Source organism: Monodelphis domestica, chromosome 6 (genome assembly GCF_027887165.1).
Source record: "Monodelphis domestica isolate mMonDom1 chromosome 6, mMonDom1.pri, whole genome shotgun sequence".
NCBI lineage: Eukaryota > Metazoa > Chordata > Mammalia > Didelphimorphia > Didelphidae > Monodelphis > Monodelphis domestica.
The window spans coordinates 242,540,355-242,558,798 of record NC_077232.1 but is presented as its reverse complement, the minus strand read 5'-3'; positions in this window follow the sequence as shown (position 1 = coordinate 242,558,798).

Genomic DNA, 18,444 nt, shown 5'->3' with positions numbered 1-18,444 from the left:
AAAGCAAAAGCAAAAATAGACCTGATCAAAAGGGATAGGGAAGGTAAATATATTCTGTTAAAAGGGAGTATAGACAATGAGGAAATATCACTAATCAACATATATGCACCAAATGGTATAGCATCCAAATTTTTAATAGAGAAACTAGGAGAATTGAAGGAGGAAATAGACAGTAAAACCATATTAGTGGGAGACTTGAACCAACCACTATCAAATTTAAATAAATCAAACCAAAAAATAAACAAGAAAGAGGTAAAAGAGGTGAATGAAATCTTAGAAAAATTAGAGTTAATAGACATATGAAGATAAATAAATAGGGACAAAAAGGAATACACCTTCTTTTCAGCACCACATGGGACATTCACAAAAATAGATCATACACTAGGTCACAGAAACATGGCACTCAAATGCAGAAAAGCAGAAATAATAAATGCAGCCTTTTCAGATCACAGGGCAATAAAAATATTGATTGGTAAGGGTACATGGAGAGCCAAATCAAAAATTAATTGGAAATTAAATAACATGATACTCCAAAATCGGTTAGTTAGAGAAGAAATCATAGAAACAATTAATAATTTCATTGAAGAAAATGACAATGGTGAGACATCCTTTCAAACCTTATGGGATGCAGCCAAGGCAGTACTTAGAGGAAAATTCATATCCCTGAGTGCATATATTAACAAATTAGGGAGGACAGAAATCAAGGAATTGGAAATGCAAATCAAAAAACTTGAGAATGAAAAAATTAAAAATGCCCAGAAGAAAACCAAACTAGAGATCCTAAAAATTAAGGGAGAAATTAATAAAATCGAATGTGACAGAACTATTGAGCTAATAAACAAGACTAGAAGCTGGTACTTTGAAAAAACAGACAAAATAGACAAAGTACTGGTTAATTTAATTAAAAAAAGGAAAGAAGAAAGGCAAATTAACAGCATCAAGGATGAAAAGGGGGATCTCACCTCCAATGAAGAGGAAATTAAGACAATCATTAGAAACTACTTTGCCCAACTATATGGCAGTAAATATACCAAACTAGGTGATATGGATGAATATTTACAAAAATATAAATTGCCTAGACTAACAGAAGAAGAAATAGATTTCTTAAACAATCCCATATAAGAAAAAGAAATCCAACAGGCCATCAAAGAATTTCCTAAGAAAAAATCCCCAGGGCCTGATGGATTCACCAGTGAATTCTATCAAACATTCAGAGAACAATTAACTACAATACTATACAAACTATTTGACATAATAAGCAAAGAGGGAGTTCTACCAAAATCCTTTTATGACACAAACATGGTACTGATTCCAAAACCAAGCAGGTCAAAAACAGAGAAAGAAAATTATAGACCAATCTCCCTAATGAATATAGATGCAACAATCTTAAATAGGATACTAGCAAAAAGACTCCAGCAAGTGATCAGAAGTGTCATCCACCATGATCAAGTAGGATTTATATCAGGGATGCAGGGCTGGTTCAATACTAGGAAAACAATCCACATAATTGACCACATCAACAAGCAAACCAACAAGAACCACATGATTATCTCAATAGACTCAGAAAAAGCATTTGATAAAATACAATACCCATTCCTATTAAAAACACTAGAAAGTATAGGAATAGAATGGTCGTTCCTAAAAATAATAAACAGTATATATATCTAAAACCATCAGCTAATATCATCTGCAATGGGGATAAACTAGATGCATTCCCAATAAGATCAGGAGTGAAACAAGGATGCCCATCATCACCTCTAATATTTGACACTGTACTAGAAACACTAGCAGTAGCAATTAGAGAAGAAAAAGAAATTGAAGGCATCAAAAGAGGCAAGGAGGAGACCAAGTTATCACTCTTTGCAGATGACATGATGATCTACTTAAAGAATCCTAGAGATTCAACCAAAAAGCTAATTGAAATAATCAACAACTTTAGCAAATTTGCAGGATACAAAATAAACCCACATAAGTCATCAGCATTTCTATATAATTCCAACACAGCTCAGCAGCAAAAACTAGAAAGAGAAATCCCATTCAAAATCACCTTAGAGAAAATAAAATACTTAGGAATCTACCTCCCAAAACAAACACAGGAACTATATGAACATAACTACAAAACACTCGCCACACAACTAAAACTAGACTTGAACAATTGGAAAAACATTAACTGCTCATGGATAGGACGAGCCAATATAATAAAAATGACCATCCCACCCAAACTTATTTATCTATTTAGTGCCATACCCATGGAACTCCCAAAAAATATCTTAAATCATTTGGTAAAAAAACATAACAAATTCATTTGGAGTAACAAAAGATCAAGGATATCCAGGGAAATAATGAAAAAAAAAAACACAATTGAGGGGGGCCTTGCAGTCTCAGAACTCAAACTATATTACAAAGCAGCACTCATCAAAACAATTTGGTACTGGCTAAGAGACAGAAAGGAAGATCAGTGGAATAGACTGGGGGAAAGAGACCTCAGCCAGACAGTATACGATAAACCCAAAGATCCCAGGTTTTGGGACAAAAATCCACTATTCGATAAAAACTGCTGGGAAAATTGTAGGACAGTGTGGGAGAGATTAAGAATTGATCAACACCTGACACCCTACACCAAGATAAATTCAAAATGGGTGAAAGAATTAAACATAAAGAAGGAAACCATAAGTAAATTGGGTAAACACAGAGTAGTATACATGTCAGACCTTTGGGAGGGGAAAGACTTTAAAACCAAGCACGGCATAGAAAGAATCACAAAATGTAAAATAAATAATTTCGACTACCTCAAATTAAAAGGCTTTTGTACAAACAAAACCAATGTAACTAAAATCAGAAGGAAAACAACAAATTGGGAAAAATCTTCATAAAAACCTTTGACAAAGGTTTAATTACTCAAATTTATAAAGAGCTAAATCAATTGTACAAAAAATCAAGCCATTCCCCAATTGATAAATGGGCAAGGGGCATGGATAGGCAGTTTTCAGATAAAGAAATCAAAACTATTAATAAGCACATGAAGAAGTGTTCTAAATCCCTTATAATCAGAGAGATGCAAATAAAAACAACTCTGAGGTATCACCTCACACCTAGCACCTTGGCTAACATGACAGCTATGGAAAGTAATGAATGCTGGAGGGGATGTGGCAAAGTAGGGACATTAATTCATTGCTGGTGGAGTTGTGAACTGATCCTACCATTCTGGAGGGCAATTTGGAACTATGCACAAAGGGCGATAAAAGAATGTCTACCCTTTGATCCAGCCATAGCACTGCTGGGTCTGTACCCCAAAGAGATAATGGACAAAAAGACTTGTACAAAAATATTAATAGCTGAGCTCTTTGTGGTGGACAAAAATTGGAAATCGAGGGGATGCCCATCAATTGGGGAATGGCTGAACAAATTGTGGCATATGTTGGTGATGGAATATTATTGTGCAAAAAGGAATAATAAAGTGGAGGAGTTCCATGGAGACTGGAACGACCTCCAGGAAGTGATGCAGAGTGAGAGGAGCAGAACCAGGAGAACATTGTACACAGAGACAAACACACTGTGGTATAATCGAACGTAATGGACTTCTCCATTAGTGGCAGTGTAATGTCCCTGAACAATCTGCAGGGATCTAGGAGAAAAAAAACTATCCATAAGCAGAGGACAAACTGTGGGAGTAGAATTACGGAGGAAAAGCAACTGCCTGACTACAGCTGTTGAGGGGACATGGCAGAGGAGAGACTCTAAAAGAACACTTTAATGCAAATATTAACAAATTGGCAATGTGTTCGAATCAAGAATACATGTGATACCCAGTGGAATCACACGTCGGCTACGAGGGTTGGGGGGGAGGAAAAGAAAATGATCTTTGTCTTTAATGAATAATGCACTGAAATGATCAAATAAAATACTATAAAATTAAAAAAAAGAAAATTAAAAAAAAGAGAGTTCTACCAAACTCCTTTTATGACAGAAACATGGTACTGATTCCAAAACCAGGCAGGACAAAAACAGGGAAAGAAAATTATAGACCAATCTCTCTAATGAATATAGATACAAAAATCTTAAATAGGATACTAGCAAAAAGACGCCAGCAAGTGATCAGAAGGGTCATCAACCATGATCAAGTAGGATTTATACCAGGGATGCAGGGCTGGTTCAATTTTAGGAAAATTATCCACATAATTGACCACATCAACAAGCAAACCAAGAAGAACCACATGATTATCTCAATAGATGCAGAGAAATCCTTTGATACAATACAACACCCATTCCTACTAAAAACACTAGAAAGTATAGGAATAGAATGGTTGTTCCTAAAAATAATAAACAGTATATATATCTAAAACCATCAACCAATATCATCTGCAATGGGGATAAACTAAATCCATTCCCATTAAGATCAGGAGTGAAACAAGGATGCCCATTATCACCTCTATTATTCGACATTGTATTAGAAACACCAGCAGTAGCAATTAGAGAAGAAAAAGAAATTGAAGGCATTAAAATAGGCAAGGAGGAGACCAAATTATCACTCTTTGCAGATGACATGATGATCTACTTAAAGAATCCTAGAGATTCAACCAAAAAGCTAATCGAAATAATCAACAACTTTAGCAAATTTGCAGGATACAAAATAAACCCACATAAGTCATCAGCATTTCTATATAATTCCAACACAGCTCAGCAGCAAGAACTAGAAAGAGAAATCCCATTCAAAATTACCTTAGACAAAATAAATTACTTAGGAATCTATCTCCCGAGACAAACACAGTATCTATATGAACACAACTACAAAACACTTTCTACACAACTAAAACTAGACTTGAACAATTGGATGAACATTAACTGCTCATGGGTAGGACGAGCCAATAGAATAAAAATGACCATCCTACCCTCATCTATCTATTTATCTATCTATTTAGAACCATGCCCATGGTTCTTCCATTTTTTTTTTACTGATTTAGAAAAAACCATAACAAAGTTCATTTGGAGTAACAAAAGATCAAGGATATCCAGGGAAATGATGAAAAAAAAATACAAAGGAAGGGGGTCTTGCAGTCCCAGATCTCAGAATATATTATAAAGCAGTGGTCATCAAAAAAATTTGGTACTGTCTAAGAAAAAGAAAGGAGGATCAGTGGAAAAGACTGGGGGCAAGCAACCTCAGCAAGACAGTACATGACAAACCCAAAGACCCCAGCTTTTGGGACAAAAATCCACTATTTCATAAAACTGTTGGGAAAATTGGAGGACAGTGTGGGAAAGATTAGGTTTAGATCAACACCTCACACCCTACACCAAGATAAATTCAAAATGGGTGAATGACTTGAACATAAAGAAGGAAACTATAAGAAAATTAGGCGAACACAGAATAGTATACATGTCAGACCTTTGGGAAGGGAAAGACTTCAAAACCAAGAATTAGAAAGAGTTACAAAATGCAAAATAAATAATCTGGAATACATCAAATTAAAACGTTTTTGTACAAACAAAACCAATGTAACCCAAATCAGAATGGTAGCAACAAATTGGGAAACAATCTTCATAAGACCTCTGACAAAGGTTTAATTACTCAAATTTACAAAAAACTAAATCAATTGTACAAAAAATCAAGCCATTCTCCAATTGACAAATGGGCAAGGGACATGAATAGGCAGTTCTCAGCCAAAGAAATCAAAACTATTAATAAGCACATGAAAAAGTGCTCTACGTCTCTTATAATCAGAGAGATGCAAATCAAAACAACTCTGAGGTATCACCTCACACCTAGAACCTTGGCTAACATGACAGCTATGGAAAGTAATGAATGCTGGAGGGGATGTGGCAATGTGGGGACACTAATTCATTGCTGGTGGAGTTGTGAACTGATCCAGCCATTCTGAAGGGCAATTTGGAACTATGCCCAAAGGGTGATAAAAGAGTGTCTCCCCTTTGATCCAGCTATAGCACTGCTGCATTTGTACCCCAAAGAGATAATAAGGAAAATGACTTGTACAAGAATACTCATAGCTGCACTCTTGGTGGTGGCCAAAAATTGGAAATCGAGGGGATGCCCATCAATTGGGGAATGGCTGAACAAATTGTGGTATATGTTGGTGATGGAATACTATTGTGCTAAAAGGAATAATAAAGTAGAGGAATTCCATGGAGACTGGAACAACCTCCAGGAAGTGGCGCAGAGCGAAAGGAGCAGAACCAGGAGAACATTGTACACAGAGACTGACACATTGTGGTACAACAGAATGTAATGGACTTCTCCATTAGTGGCAATGCAATGTCCCTGAACAATCTGCAGGGATCTTAAAAATACTATCCACGAGCAGAGGATTAACTGTGGGAGTAAAAACACCAATGAAAAGCAACTGCTTAACTACAGGGGTGGAGGGGATATGACTGAGGAGAGACTCTAAATGAACACTCTAATGCAAATACCAACAACAGGGAAAGGGGTTCGAGTCAAGAACACATGTGATAACTAGTGGAATGGAATCGTGCGACAGCTATGGGAGAGGGAAAGGTGGGGGGGGGGGGGAAAGGGAGGAAAAGAAAATGATCTTTATTTCCAGTGAATAATGTTTGGAAATGACCAAATAAAATAATGTTTAAAATTAAAAAAAAAAGAAAAAAGAAAGATGTGAATTCAAAAAAAAAATAAAAAATAAAAACAACTCTGAGGTAACACCCCATACCTAGCAGATTGGCTAACATGATAGCAAAGAAAAATAATAAATTTTAGAGGTAATGTGGCAAAATTGGGACATTAGTACATTGGTGATGGGGTTGTGAATTGATCCAAACATTCTGGAGGGCAATTTGGAACTATATCCAAAGGTCCCTAAAAGACTGTCTACCCTTTAATCCAGCCATAGCACTGCTGGATTTATATCCCAAAGAGATAATAAAGAAAAAGACTTGTACAAGAATATTCATAGCTGCACTCTTCATGGTGGCAAAAAGTTGGACAATGAGGGGATACCCTTCAATTGGGGAATGACTGAACAAATTGTGTTATATTTTGGTGTTGTAATACTATTGTGCTTAAATGAATAACAAACTGAAGGAATTCCATGTGAACTGGAATGACCTCCAGGAACTGATGCAGAGTGAAAGGAGCAGAACCAGAAAAACATTGAACACAGAGACTGATACACTGTGGTACAATCGAATGTAATGGACTTCTTCATTAGTAGCAATGCAGTGATCCTGAACAACTCAGAGGGTTCTGTGAGAAAGAATATTGTCTACATTCAGAGGAAAAACTGTGGGAGTAGAAACACCAAAGAAAACAATTACTTGATCACATGGGTTGATGGGGATATAATTGGGGATAGAGCCTCTAAATGATCATCCTAGAGCAAACATCAACAATATGGAAATATGTTCTGATAAAGGACACATGTAAAACCCAGTGGAATTTTTCATCAGCTATGGGAAGTGGTGGCGGGAGGAGAGGGAGGGAAGGAATATGAATTTTGAAACCAAGGAATAATGTTTTAAATTGACTAAATAAAAATTCTTTTAACTATTATTTTATTTGGTCATTTTCATACATTATTCACTGGAAACAAAGATCGTATTCTTTTCCTCCCATCACCTTCCCCCCGCCCCCCGCCTTTCCCTCTCCCATAGCCAACGAATGATTCCACTGGTTATCACATGTGTTCTTGACTCGAACCCATTTCCCTGTTGTTGGAGTTTGCATTATAGTGTTCATTTAGAGTCTCTCCTCAGTCTTATCTCCTCCAACCCTGTAGTCAAGCAGTTGCTTTTCAGCGGTGTTTTTACTCCCACAGTTTATCCTCTGCTTGTGGGTAGTATTTTTTTTTAGATCCCTGCAGATTGTTCAGGGAAATTGCATTGATACTAACGGAGAAGTCCATCACCTTCGATTGTACCACAATGTATCAGTCTCTGTGTATAATGTTTCCCTGGTTCTGCTCCTTTCGCTCTGCATCACTTCCTGGAGGTTGTTCCAGTCTCTATGGAATTCCTCCACTTTATTATTCCTTTTAGCACAATAGTATTCCATCACCAACATATACCACAATTTGTTCAGCCATTCCCCAATTGAAGGGCATCCCCTCATTTTCCAATTTTTGGCCACCACAAAGAGCGCAGCTATGAATATTTTTGTACAAGTCTTTTTCTCCATTATCTCTTTGGGGTACGAGCCCAGCAGTGCTATGGCTGGATCAAAGGGCAGACAGTCTTTTATCGCCCTTTGGACATAGTTCCAAATTGCCCTCCAGAATGGTTGGATCAGTTCACAACTCCACCAGCAATGAATTAATGTCCCCACTTTGCCACATCCCCTCCAGCATTCATTACTTTGCATAGCTGTCATATTAGCCAATCTGCTAGGTGTGAGATGATACCTCAGAGTTGTTTTGATTTGCATCTCTCTGACTATAAGAGATGTAGAGCACTTTTTCATGTGCTTATTAATAGTTTTGGTTTCTTTGGCTGAGAATTGCCTGTTCATGTCCCTTGCCCATTTGTCAATTGGAGAATGGCTTGATTTTTTGTACAATTGATTTAGTTCTTTATAAATTTTACTAATTAAACCTTTGTCAGAGGTTTTTATGAAGATTGTTTCCCAATTTGTTGCTACCCTTCTGATTTTGGTTACATTGGTTTTGTTTGTACAAAAACTTTTTAATTTGATGTAATCCAGATTATTTATTTTGCATTTTGTAACTCTTTCTAATTCTTGCTTGGTTTTGAAGTATTTCCCTTCCCAAAGGTCTGACATGTATAGTATTCTGTGTTCGCCTAATTTTCTTATAGTTTCCTTCTTTATGTTCAAGTCATTCATCCATTTTGAATTTATCTTGGTGTAGGGTGTGAGGTGTTGATCTAAGCCTAATCTTTCCCATACTGTCCTCCAATTTTCCCAACACTTTTATGAAATAGTGGATTTTTGTCCCAAAAGCTGGGGTCTTTGTGTTTGTCATGTACTGTCTTGCTGAGGTTGCTTGCCCCCAGTCTATTCCACTGATCCTCCTTTCTGTCTCTTAGCCAGTACCTAATTGTTTTGATGACCGCTGCTTTGTAATATAGTCTGAGATCTGGGACTGCAAGACCCCCTTCCTTTGTATTTTTTTTTCATCATTTCCCTGGATATCCTTGATCTTTTGTTACTCCAAATGAACTTTGTTATGGTTTTTTCTAAATCAGTAAAAAAAAAATGGAAGAACCATGGGCATGGTTCTAAATAGATAGATAAATAGATAGATGAGGGTAGGATGGTCATTTTTATTCTATTGGCTCGTCCTACCCATGAGCAGTTAATGTTCTTCCAATTGTTCAAGTCTAGTTTTAGTTGTGTGGAAAGTGTTTTGTAGTTGTGTTCATATAGATCCTGTGTTTGTCTCGGGAGATAGATTCCTAAGTATTTTATTTTGTCTTGGGTAATTTTGAATGGGATTTCTCTTTCTAGTTCTTGCTGCTGAGCTGTGTTGGAATTATATAGAAATGCTGATGACTTATGTGGGTTTATTTTGTATCCTGCAACTTTGCTAAAGTTGTTGATTATTTCAATTAGCTTTTTGGTTGAGTCTCTAGGATTCTTTAAGTAGACCATCATGTCATCTGCAAAGAGCGATAATTTGGTCTCCTCCTTGCCTATTTTGATGCCTTCAATTTCTTTTTCTTCTCTAATTGCTACTGCTAGTGTTTCTAGTACGATGTCAAATAATAGAGGTGATAATGGGCATCCTTGTTTCACTCCTGATCTTAATGGGAATGGATTTAGTTTGTCCCCACTGCAGATGATATTAGCTGATGGTTTTAGACATATACTGTTTATTATTTTTAGGAATGACCCTTCCATTCCTATGCTTTCTAGTGTTTTTAGTAGGAATGGGTGTTGTATTTTATCAAATGCTTTTTCTGCATCTATTGAGATAATCATGTGGTTCTTGTTGGTTTGCTTGTTGATGTGGTCAATTATGTGGATAGTTTTCCTAATGTTGAACCAGCCCTGCATCCCTGGTATAAATCCTACTTGATCATGGTGGATGACCCTTCTAATCACTTGCTGGAGTCTTTTTGCTAGTATCCTATTTAAGATTTTTGCATCTATATTCATTAGGGAGATTGGTCTATAATTTTCTTTCTCTGTTTTTGGCCTGCCTGGTTTTGGAATCAGTACCATGCTTGTGTCATAAAAGGAGTTTGGTAGGACTCCCTCTTTGCTTATTATGTCAAATAGTTTGTATAGTATTGGGATTAACTGTTCTCTGAATGTTTGATAGAATTCGCTGGTGAATCCATCAGGCCCTGGGGATTTTTTCTTAGGAAGTTCTGTGATGGCCTGTTGGATTTCTTTTTCTGATATGGGATTATTTGAGAAAACTATTTCTTCTTCTGTTAGTCTAGGCAATTTATATTTTTGTAAATATTCATCCATATCACCTAGGTTGGTATATTTATTGCCATATAGTTGGGCAAAGTAGTTTTTAATGATTGCCTTAATTTCCTCTTCATTGGAGGTGAGATCCCCCTTTTCATCCTTGATGCTATTAATTTGCCTTTCTTCTTTCCTTTTTTTAATTAAATTAACCAGTATTTTGTCTATTTTGTCTGTTTTTTCAAAGTACCAGCTTCTAGTCTTGTTTATTAGCTCAATAGTTCTGTCACTTTCTATTTTATTAATTTCTCCCTTAATTTTTAGGATCTCTAGTATGGTTTTCTTCTGGGGGTTTTTAATTTGTTCATTCTCAAGTTTTTTGATTTGCATTTCCAATTCCTTGGTCTCTGTCCTCCCTAATTTGTTAATATATGCACTCAGGGATATGAATTTTCCTCTAAGTACTGCCTTGGCTGCATCCCATAAGGTTTGAAAGGATGTTTCACCGTTGTCATTTTCTTCAATGAAATTGTTAATTGTTTCTATGATTTCTTCTCTAACTATCCAATTTTGGAGTATCATGTTATTTAATTTCCAATTAATTTTTGATTTGGCTCTCCATGTACCCTTGCCGATCAATATTTTAATTGCCTTGTGATCTGAAAAGGCTGCAGTTAATATTTCTGCTTTTCTGCATTTGAGTGCCATGTTTCTATGACCTAGTGTATGATCTATTTTTGTGAATGTGCCATGTGGTGCTGAAAAGAAGATGTATTCTTTTTTGTCCCTATTTATTTTTCTCCATATGTCTATTAATTCTATTTTTTCTAAGATTTCATTCACCTCTTTTATCTCTTTCTTATTTATTTTTTGGTTTGATTTATCTAAATTTGATAGTGGTTGGTTCAAGTCTCCCACTAATATGGTTTTACTGTCTATTTCCTCCTTCAATTCTCCTAGTTTCTCTATTATAAATTTGGATGCTATACCATTTGGTGCATACATGTTGATTAGTGATATTTCCTCATTGTCTATACTTCCTTTTAGCAGAATATATTTACCTTCCCTATCCCTTTTGATCAGGTCTATTTGTACTTTGGCTTTGTCAGATATCATGATTGCAACTCCTGCCTTCTTTCTATCGGTTGAGGCCCAAAAGGTCTTACTCCAACCTTTAATTCTAACCTTGTGAGTGTCAACCCGTCTCATATGTGTTTCTTGAAGACAACATATGGTAGGGTTTTGGGTTCTAATCCAATCTGCTATTTGTCTGCGTTTTATGGGTGAGTTCATCCCATTCACATTCAAAGTTATGATTGTTATTTGTGGATTCGCTGGCATTTTGATATCTTCCCCTAGTTCTGACCTTTCTTCTTTAGCTTTCTTCTTTTGAACCAGTGAGAAAGTGTCAGTCCCCCTAGTCCCCTCCCTTGAGATGCTTCCCTTTCTAGCCCCTCCCTTTTTATGCTCCCTTCCCCTCCCCCCTCTCCTTCCCTCCCTTTTTGTATTCCCTCCCCCCTCCCCCTCCTTGATTTTCCTTTCTTTCTTGCCCTAATGGATAAGATAGAATTCAGGATCCCTCTGGATCTAGATGTTCTTCCCTCTCAGATTTGATTTCACTGAGAGTAAGGTTTAAGTAATTCCACTTCACGCTCTCTTCCTCTCCTTCTCATATGAGAGTTCTTCCCCTCCCCTTCCCATGTGTATCTTTATATGGGAAAGATTATTCTATTGATTCCCCCCCTATTTCTTGAAGTTAATCTTAGTATTATTGCGGTTCCCCCCTCCCTTTTCCTTTCTTTGCCCCAACTTTCCCCAAATCTTCTTAATGCCCCAATCTTTCCCTATGCATGTTTCTTCTAACTACTCTTATGATGATACAATTTATGAGAGTTACACAAAACATTTTCCCCACATATTAATATATATAATTTGATGTAAATGTAGTCCTTATAGAAGAGCGTTTGACTTAAAGAAAAAGATAAGATACATCTCCTTTTCCCTTTCTTTCATATTTACCTTTTCATGTTTCTCTTGCTTTCTGTGCTTGGATATCGAACTTTCCACAGAGCTCTGGTCTTTTCTTAGCAAATGCTTGGAAATCTTCTATTTTGTTGAATGCCCATACTTTCCCCTGGAAGTATATAGTCAGTTTTGCTGGGTAGTTGATTCTTGGTTGGAGACCCAGCTCTCTTGCCTTTCTAAATATCGTGTTCCATGCTTTGCGGTCTCTTAGTGTGTTAGCCGCTAAGTTGTGTGTGATCCTTATGGGAGCCCCCTTATATCTGAAGCTCTTCTTCTTGGCTTCTTGTAGGATTTTCTCCTTTACTTGGAAGCTCTTAAATTTGGCAATTACATTCCTAGGGGTTGTCTTTTGGGGATTTAGTATAGAAGGTGTTCTATGAATCCTTTCTATTTCTATTTTGCCCCCTTGCTCCAGAACGTGGGGGCAATTTTCTTTTATAATCTCCTGTAGAATAATATCCAATTTGTTGTTTACCTCTGGTTTTTCTGGGAGACTGATAATACGGAGATTTGCTCGTCTTCCTCTGTTCTCCAGGTCTGTGACCTTTTCAGTGAGATATTTTATGTTTTCTTCCAATTCATTAATTATTTGGGTTTGCTTTATTGATTCTTGCTGTTTTATCATCTCACTTTCTTCGAGGTGCTTAATTCTGGTCATTAGGGACTGGTTTTGCTTTTCTGCCTTGTCTGCCCTTCTATTGGATACTTCGAGTTCTTTTTCCAATTGAGCATTCTTATCTGTCAGACAGCTGATCTCTTTCTCCCATTTTTCTTTCCAGGTTTCCATCTTTTGGATAAGTTCCAGTTTGAGATCTTCCAGAGCTTGTTGATAGTTTCCATTTTGGGAGGCGTGTTCTGATTTTTTTTGGATTTCCTCCTCATTCTCCTCTTTTCCTTGGGTACTTCCACCATAAAAGTTTTCAATAGTCACTTTTTTCCCTTTCTTCCTGGAGGCTTGATTTTGGGCCATGTGAGCCATCCCTTTGGTGGTTTTATTCCCCTTTCCTTTTTGGTCTGGGGTCTGGGTTGTATGAGCGGTTTTTCTGTGAATTTAGGTTGCTTCAGACTAGTTCTTCCCAGCCTCCGAGCCCAGGTAATCAGCTCCGCCCAGATAATCAGCGCGTGGTCCGCGGTGTTCAGCGCAGCCCGCCCCAAGTATAGTTCCGCTGGATTCTCCAGTGAAAGCGCCCTGAGACGTTTTTTTCCTGGCAGTCCCCAGATCCCAAGGACCCTGGAGTGCCCCCCCAGACAGAGACGCTCCCCACTCACTCGCTGTCCCGGTGAGCGCTCAGGTAGCTCACTCTGGTTTAGTGGGGGAGGTGGGGTGGGGGAAGGGCGGCTCAGTTCACTTTTCTGTGCAAGCTTTTCCTTCTTATTTTAGTGTGGAAATGTTCAAGCCTCACGTACCTTTGCCTCTGTGGGGTACTGGGGATTCCTTCTGTTCCTCCAAAGGTGACTTTATGCTCCTTTGATGTAGTCTATTTCGTTCGGTGCCGGGGAGAGGAAGCGTGTGGCGTCTAGATTGTAGCCATGATTACCCGGAAGTCGACTAAATAAAAATTTAAAAAAGAAAACATTCAAAAAAATCACAGATACTAAAGGGCAGATACAATAATATTTAGTATAAAACATTGGGAGACAATTACATGAAACATAAGTAACAGTTTAACAAAAAACTGATAAGTAATCATTTCCTTATCATTCATTTCCATTTTCTGCTAAGAAATATCTCTGCACAAATAGCTGAGACTCATGGTCATCTACTTTTGGTTTTCATTTGCCATTATAAGCATATCCGTTTTAAAAATAACAGTGTGATGTATATTTACTTCACATATTGAGTTTGTTATATGTTGCAAGGCATCTGAATTTCATTAACAAAGAATCTACAAATCACACCCATGAATGAAGCACTTCACTACTAGACCTGAATGGCTATTCTGTTCCTCATGCTTTTACTCAAAATATTTGACTTAGGTATGCATTCCTCTGGGGCATTCTTAGATGGTATAGTAGATTGTGAGTTGGTCCTGGAGTCAGGAAAGCTCATCTTTCTGAGATCAAATATGACCTCAGATACTTATTAGCTATGCCATTCTGGAAAAGTCACTTAACCTTGTTTACTTCAGTTTTCTGATCTGTAAAGCAAACTGAGAAAGGAAATGCAAACCACACTAGTATCTTTGCTAAGAAAACTCCAAATGAGGTCACAAAGAGGTGGACATAACAGAAACAACAACAACAAAAAGCACAATAAAATGCCTTCTCCCACTGAAATCCTTTTCATATGTGTCTTTTTGATATGGAGGTATCACCTAATTACTAAAATTTGTTCCAAATGAAACACAACCTCTTGTAGATCTTATCAATTAAAAAGACTTTGAATATGTTCTTGTTGAGAAATTGAATATCTTATTTCCTGGTACCAACTTAGCTAATTTTGTTGAAAGGTATTACCAGGATGGCTATAGAATGATGAATTTTTGATTAACAGCAATACTTGAAAATGAGCTTCCAAATTAGAGAATTATTGTGATCTTTATTGTTGGAATAAGTGAAATATTAAATTCTTAATATATTGAAATATCTCTTGACCTAGATTATTGGTTTCATTCTACTTTGAGTTCTGTAATCATTATGCCAGCCAACTTGGAGGATGATTATTCATTTTATAAATTACAAAATATAATTAACTCGTAATATTCCTAGACAATAAAGGCAAATTGTATCAGTTTATATTGTTTTGATAGACCTTTGAATAATACAATTAAATGAATAAAGGATCATGATTTATTCATCAGCTCACAATGAATAAAATTATCTTTTCTAATAATGATATAATTCACTAATTAATCTTATTGGACACTATATTTCTACAACTCCATAGCATTCATTTGCTAATAACAAGACATAATATATGTATTCTTCATGCTATATATTATAACAAATATTGCTTTATCTCTTTTAAAAGAATATGCCTACAAAGGAAAGTTTTGTTCTCTTTTTAATTGAAAGCATATAAAAGCTTGATTAGCAGAATTTTTGAATTTTTTTAAATTGTAAAGCAATACTAATTACAAAAAATCTTATTTTCTTGCAACAGAAGTCTCATGGTGGATATTGATATATCTGAATTAGAATCCTGATTCTTGATCAAACCATTCTTAGATCTGAAGTTTTCAATCTACAAATCTGGGGGAATCAATCAACATCATTCTTCTTCTTCTTCTTCTTCTTCTTCTTCTTCTTCTTCTCTTCTTCTTCTCTTCTTCTTCTTCTTCTTCTTCTTCTTCTTCTTCTCTCTTCTCTCTTCTCTTTCTTCTTCTTCTTTCTTCTTCTCTTCTTCTTCTTCTTCTTCTTCTTCTTCTTCTTCTTCTTCTTCTTCTTCTTCTTTCTTCTTCTTCTTCTTTCTTCTTCTTTCTTCTTCTTCTCTTCTTCTCTTCTTCTCTCTTCTCTTCTTCTTCTTCTCTTCTTCTTCTTCTTCTTCTTCTTCTTCTTCTTCTCTCTTCCTTCTCCTTCCTTCCTCTTCTCTCTCCTTCTTCTTCTTCCTTCTTCTCTCTTCTCCTTCTTCTTCTCTTCTTCTTCCTTCTTCTCTCCTCTCTTCCCTCCTTCTTCTCTCCTCTCCTTCTTCTCTCTCTTCTCTCTCTCTTCTTCCTCTTCTTCTTCTTCTCTTCTTCTTCTTCCTTCTTCTTTTCTTCTTCTTCTTTCTTCTTCTTCTTCTTCTTCTTCTTCTTCTCTTCTTCTTCTTTCTTCTTCTTCTTTCTCTCTTCTTCTTCTTTCTTCTTCTTCTTCGTTCTGTTCTCCTTCTTCCTTCTCTTCTTCTTCTTCTTCTTCTTCTTCTTTCTTCTCTCTTCTTCTTCTTTCTTCTTCTTTCTTGCTTCTTTTCTTTCTTCTTTCTTCTTCTTCTTTCTTTCTTCTTCTTCTTCTTCCTTTTCTTCTTCTTCTTCTTCTTCTTCTTCTTCTTCTTCTTCTTCTTCTTCTTCTTCTTCTTCTTCTCTTCTTCTTCTTCTTCTTCTTCTTCTTCTTCTTCTTCTTCTTCTTCTTCTTCTTTTTCTTTCTTTCTGAGGGCTAGCCACTTTCCTAGTTGGTGGGAATATGAAGATGGAAATGAAAAAGTGCTCTGCATTTATGAAAGTTACTCATTACTTTGAAAAGAAAAAATAATGAGTGAAACTTAACAAATTGAGCTCAAATTGAATTATGTAGGAAGGAAATTACTGAGAATAGGATGGAAATTCTGGTGCCCCCTGTAGTTAGCAGGTAAACCCAGCAATTGAGGTGAGGGAACATGAGGCTTGAGGCAGGCCTGGGCTGTCCACTGGGTACCCTCTGGGGCTCAAGCAAATGAGAAAGGAGACAATTGGATCACTAGTGGGCATAGAGAAAGTTTGATAAATTGAGGCATCATGTAGGTGTTGACTGGGTGATCCACAAGGTTGCTGAGGAACAGAAGGCTAAATGGAGATGATAGAATGGGATAAATCATCTATAAAATTTATCCACCTCCTATTTATAATCCTTCTCCCCTATTCCTTTATGATTAATAAAATAATAATTCCTACAGCCAGTATCTCAATTTTTTCCATAACACCTCTAGACTTAGGGACTAAAAATTTTGTGTTCAAATTCTATGTCAAAGACTAATAGGTTGTATATTATATATATTTTGAAGTCACTTAACCTCTGTGTGTCTCATTTTGCTTATCTCTAAAATATGGATAATAACATCACTGGCCTTTCAGAGCTGTTATGTGAATAAAATAAAAATTTAAAGCTCTTTTTAAAACTTAAAGCATTATATAAATGATAATTATAACTGATTAATGAAAACATTGATAGAAAATATTGACAATTAAGAATAACTTTTTAAAATGACAAAACTAACATCTATAAAGCAGTTTTGCAGAAGAAAATAGAACTTCTTAACTGAACCACAATTAAAGAACTTTAGACGTAAGATTGAATTGAAAAATAAATAATACCAAACAAACAGCAATGCCTTAAAGTAGAAATGTTTGTATGGAAGTTTTAAAGAAGCTAGGTATGATGAAGAGGAAAATTTTATTCAGGTATTATGTAGACTAGATTGACTCTAAGATCTCTTCCAAATTTGAATACTGTCATTCTGTGATATTTTGTTAATATATGTAATTAACTAAATATTTTATTTTAATATTTATATATGTTAGTAAAAACACTCAACTCTGTGTAACACCAATAAACCTAAGAAATTTATTTGGGGTAGAGGTTTGTATATACAGTTAGCATTTAGTTGTATCATCAAGTCTGCAATGTTTTTTGTCTAAATACACCCAATGAGGGGTGGAACCAAGATGGTGGCATAGTAGCAGGAAAATCTTGGAGCTTCTCTGAATTTCCTTTCAAATCAATCATTATAAAGCACCTCAAAAGGTCAGAAGTCAAAGTAGTATTAGGCAAAGGACTCTGCCACTGGACACAGCAAGAAAGGTAGACAGTGAGAGAAGATTTCCATATCATAATAGGGCAACACTGCACAAGGAAAAGTTCAGACTGACCACCTCTCCCCCTCCACCTACCACTCTAGAGGTAGAGCCAAGACCTAGTCGATCTCCTAATTCTAGGAGGCACGCAACACTAAACAAAAAGCACCTCAGACTTAGCATCCAAGCATGCTCCAGACCCTGGCAGGGATATTTACAGCTTCATAACAGTAGACTCACTTGGGGCAGTGGAGGTAACAGTGCATCTCCAAGGGTAGCAGCAGGGGAAGGCAAGATAGATTCATAGTAAAACACTGCAAAGCATGCTATACCACAGACCTACAGAAATCCCAACTGTCAGGCGATGTTCAGAACTCCAGAGCATAGGTCTCATGAGGCAGAAGGCAGTGGCAGCAGTAGTACTAAGCAGCAGCAGCAACAGCAGCAAGTGCAGGAAAGATAGCTTCAGGGCAAAATATCTCAAAATATGCTAAATTTACAAAACAACAAACAAACAAACAAAAACCACTTCAAACCTACCCCTGGAAATAATAGGCCCTTGAGATAAGGGTTAAAGCTCAACACTATTGTGTTCATTCTTCAGGCCTC